Source organism: Antrostomus carolinensis, unplaced genomic scaffold (genome assembly GCF_000700745.2).
Source record: "Antrostomus carolinensis isolate BGI_N321 unplaced genomic scaffold, ASM70074v2 scaffold8915, whole genome shotgun sequence".
Classification (NCBI taxonomy): Eukaryota; Metazoa; Chordata; class Aves; order Caprimulgiformes; family Caprimulgidae; genus Antrostomus; species Antrostomus carolinensis.
In genome coordinates, this window is record NW_010315799.1 from 41,344 (window position 1) to 46,340 (window position 4,997).

Consider the following 4,997-nt stretch of genomic DNA (forward strand, 5'->3'; position numbering starts at 1 on the left):
ACAAGTTTCAGTGCAGATTTTGGTCAGCTTTTCATTCAAGTGACCATTTTGTCTGTGACTTTATATGTTAGCTAAATGTATCTGGATATGTAAATATACCCAAACAGTATCCTATAAATATGTTTCTTCCTGTATGAGCTTGGTCTTGAGTTGATGGTACAAACTGTACTTCCTTTTTTTCAGAAATGCATCAAGTGACTTACAGCACTGGGGCAGAGGAAAGAGAAGTTTGCATGATGAACCGTATCAGGACCCAGGGCACTTTCCTTGTCACACTGTTCAGTGTTTCCTGAGAACCTGAAGAAAGTGGTGCAGCCTAACTGTTCTGCTCACAACAAAATGGTGGAAGTAACAAGTATCTCACTGATTGTGGCATTTGGACGGGGGTCAATGAACATAATTGTTCTGTGGATGTTCTGCTTTGGTTAGAAAATTTGGAAGCTGCAGACTGTGTACTTTTCAACCTGGTCATCACACACAGCTTGCTGAGCATTTGGCTGCCATTTCAGTCAGACTTTTCTCTGAGGCAAAAGGTACATGATCATGAAGATTTCGTTTGCTCAGTCATAGTCTTCTTTCTGTCTCTTTCTCAAGCTGTCTCCCTAGTATACAGCAGTGGCTCTTGACATCAAACAGATGTGGCAATATATTCCTTCTGAAGGTTCTTGTTCCCTTCAGTCTCATTTTGCTTTGCACTGCTGGCATAATCAGGAAGCCCACAAAGGTCTCCACAACACAAACAGACAACCTAAGCTGGAGAAAGCCAGAGTTTTGGTGGTCACTGTAGGGCTGGTGTTTGGCCCTTGCTTCCCACCTGGTACATATAACCCAGTGTAAGCCTGCTGCTTGCGTACATGCTCCACAGCTCCAACAGCCATACAGCTTTTCAAGTGGCTGTTAACATCTTTGATGTCAGTATCTGCTGCAGCCACCCCAACAGCGCAGTGGATCCTGTTGCACGTTGTTTGTCCAGCCCAGCTTTTTGTCATTCCCACACAAGGTTCTCTGACCACATGTGGCTGAGAGGGAATGAAGCAAAGCCCCAGAGCTCTGATATTCTCAAAAGACACTAACACCTGAAGCCCCCAGAGATCCTCTGTTATATTTATACATATCTAATTATGTATGCATATACACAGGTTTAAAAGCCTTTTTTTTTTTCCTTCCACTTTTGTTACACTGGGAGTAGAAGGAAGTTAAAAACATTTTTCCTGGTCAGTGTTATTTATTTGTATTTTTCTAAACCCTTTTATTTATTGGCTAATAATTGCTATTATACACATGAGGGACGTAGATGAAACTTGCTAAAATTTCAGTTTCTTTTATGGCAACAGTTATGTAAGGTCATGTTTCCCTAAGGCCAACTAACAAGTATCAGCTCCCAGAGTTTTCAGGGAGGTGGGAAGGCAAAAGACTATAAATTCTTGGTGGTTTTATTACTGTCATTAATTCTGTCTAAAATAATGTCTATTGCTTTCTGTGGACATTTGCAAACAGGTTCCTCATACGGTAACTGAAATTTAATGTTGATTATAAATTATTCTGTCCAAACTGGTCAAACCAGGTGTACTATGAAGTATTTTTATACACGCATGGAGGAACAGCAAAAGACATCGTTGTCTTTAACTGAGAGGACTTCCTCACCCTATGTATTGTTAGAACATAAGAAGAAAGTTTTGGAAAAAATGTGGCTTTTCAGCTTTAAAAATCTATTTGCAAGACCCCGTCAGGCTACACTGAACTCTAGCATACAAAGTTCCATCACTTAGTTCTCCTATGTGAGATGTCTTAGCTGGTAGTTAGATATCTCAGCAGAATGAGACATTGCAGCTCCTCAGATGGACAAATGAGCTTGAAATTAGACTGAGAAAACTGGTGCCAGATCAATGCACAGATGCGGGCAGAGGATGCTTTAGGCTGCTCAGGCTCCTACCACATGGGTTAGGTGAAGCTGCCTCCCTAGCTGGTTATCTGAGGAACAGTAGCAATCCAAGGATTGCCTGGCCTTCCTATGCTCTTATGGATACTCCCTGCCTGATGTTATGCACAAGCGACCCTGATAAAGCCTGGCCAATGCTGTCATAAGTCTACATGATCTCCCTAAATTCTTCTTTCAACATGGGGTCACATACTAAGGAGAACGTGCTACTACTGTGGACAGAGTGGAAAGGGGGTGACAATGCCACTGGTAAAATGAAGCTGTTCAGGGAGTTGTATCATTTTTGAGGATCAGGCTGTACTGTTAAAGGTAAGAGTTTGTTAACAGCAGCATGGTGTGTTGACTTTCTTCCTCTCCATTTTTCTACATAAAAGTTGTAACATTCGTATAGAGGTACAGAAAAAAAAAAGGATATTTCAGCTTTTCTGCAATGCTTACCACTATACTATGATTTTCTGCAATACCATTAAAACCCATACTTCAATAGAAATCTGTACAGGATGTCTGTTATTAAACATAAAGGACAACTCCTTATAGTTGTCCTGGAATTTTAGTGCACAAAAGTGGAAAGAAACATTTTCTGGGGTTTACAGTTTGTGCATAATGTGTGTAAAGAAATGAAGGTTTCAGCCCAAATGGCAGAGTACATGCTCCCAGCCACTGAAAACAACCATCAAACCTTCTCTTTCTTTAAAGAACTGTTGCATTTCACTGCTGGAGTACTAGAATCAGCAGTCTAGGGTGCTGCAGCATCAGGAGGGATTTTCCAAGTACCTGGGTTGTAAAGCGCAATGATTTTCTGCTGTTCAGCCACCAGCCTTTGCAGCTGCTCCATGTGCTGCCTCATCACCTGGTCCTGCTCCGCTGCAGTCTGAAAATATCATGAGATATAGTATCAAACTACATTTCTCAATGTTTCTGGTACCAACTGTAATAAGAAAAGAAGTCCTGAGATAAAGTGGACTTAGGGTAAGAGGCAGATGATGTAGCCTTGTTAGCACAGGTACTTCTGATTTTTATATCATCAAAAAAGGATAAAATTATGATAGACTGCCAGTGGAGAAAGAGTTGAGAACTGCCAGCATAGACATATCCTAAATAATAAATTCAACTGTATTGGAAACATTAATTTCTTTAAAAACTGCAACTAAGGCACTGTATCTACTATCTTATAAGAAGCACATGGAGTGCTCAGTGGAAGAGATACTGTGGAGTTACTGCTGTCCATCTCTTAGTCAAAAATGAGAAGAGAAAAAGTCAGAAATGGAAAAAAGCTAAAAAAGGAGATGTAGGATGAGAACAGGGTTGATAGAAAGACGTACAGAAAGAAGAACATGAACATGCCTAACAACCATTACATACATGAGAATGAGAAGCCAGAACATGAAATCTTTATCACCAGAGAGAAAGAGATAGAAGTAACTATCCAACAAGAGGAACAAAAGAAAAATTGATTAATTGTCTGTTGGGAAAAGCAATTTATTTCATGGTTGCATTAGAACAACATAATCAAATGCAGGGTTATGATGCACTTCCCAGTGCTTGCCAGTAAAGCTTCCTACTTATGGACAGACACAAAAGTTACCATCTTTTTCTTCCTGAAGAGGCTGTGCAACTATCAGAAATATGCAATGTGCAGTTATAAATTCAGTGATTATTTAAAGCAAACTAACCTGTTCGACGTTTTTGTAGGTGGGAGCACAATGATTTATCCCAGGCTCTGAGGCAGGGAGCAGAGGAGGAGAGAACATTTCCAAGGTGTCACCTGCATCATGAATTCCAGCCTGGGTTACACTGGAGGGCAACTTTGGAGGGAAAAAATCAGAACTGCCTAAATAACATAATTGCCTTGCATGTTCAAGAATTTGATCATGGCCCAAGTTATCTGTTGAGTCGTTATTGTTGCCCATCATACTGCTGGCTTCTGAGTTGTATAAAAGTGGACACTGCTTGCCGGAGGACTCGTTCATGTTGTGAACTGAACCTGGGGATAAAGTAGGCATGATCTTCTCAATTATTATTTTGGAAGATGGTGCCATGCTTGCCAGATCACTGGCAGTCTGTTGGGGTATATGGTCTTTCTCCCTAAAACCTTCTGCTCTTATGCCCAGTTTTCCAAAATCCATGTTAAGGTTGTGCAATAAAAGCCACCAAAAACAAATGTGTCATACTGACATAGTAAATCCTGTGGTTTGTCTTCTTTCTTTCTTTCTTTCTTTCTTTCTTTCTTTCTTTCTTTCTTTCTTTCTTTCTTTCTTTCTTTCTTTCTTTCTTTCTTTCTTTCTTTCTTTCTTTCTTTCTTTCTTTCTTTCTTTCTTTCTTTCTTTCTTTCTTTCTTTCTTTCTTTCTTTCTTTCTTTCTTTCTTTCTTTCTTTCTTTCTTTCTTTCTTTCTTTCTTTCTTTCTTTCTTTCTTTCTTTCTTTCTTTCTTTCTTTCTTTCTTTCTTTCTTTCTTTCTTTCTTTCTTTCTTTCTTTCTTTCTTTCTTTCTTTCTTTCTTTCTTTCTTTCTTTCTTTCTTTCTTTCTTTCTTTCTTTCTTTCTTTCTTTCTTTCTTTCTTTCTTTCTTTCTTTCTTTCTTTCTTTCTTTCTTTCTTTCTTTCTTTCTTTCTTTCTTTCTTTCTTTCTTTCTTTCTTTCTTTCTTTCTTTCTTTCTTTCTTTCTTTCTTTCTTTCTTTCTTTCTTTCTTTCTTTCTTTCTTTCTTTCTTTCTTTCTTTCTTTCTTTCTTTCTTTCTTTCTTTCTTTCTTTCTTTCTTTCTTTCTTTCTTTCTTTCTTTCTTTCTTTCTTTCTTTCTTTCTTTCTTTCTTTCTTTCTTTCTTTTTTCCACCCAAAAGCTTATTTTTTTTAGCCCAGGCTGAATGTAGAGTATCTTCTGACTTCAGAAATAATAAAAAATATATGCATATAAATATATACATATATTTTTTTATATTTTTACACATATAGAAGTATATATAAATATACATATATATTAAAAATACTGTTAGGATACCTGCAATACAAAAAACTTATAAAATCACAATATTTCTGTCAGCTAAATTGGTTTAGATATACTGCCT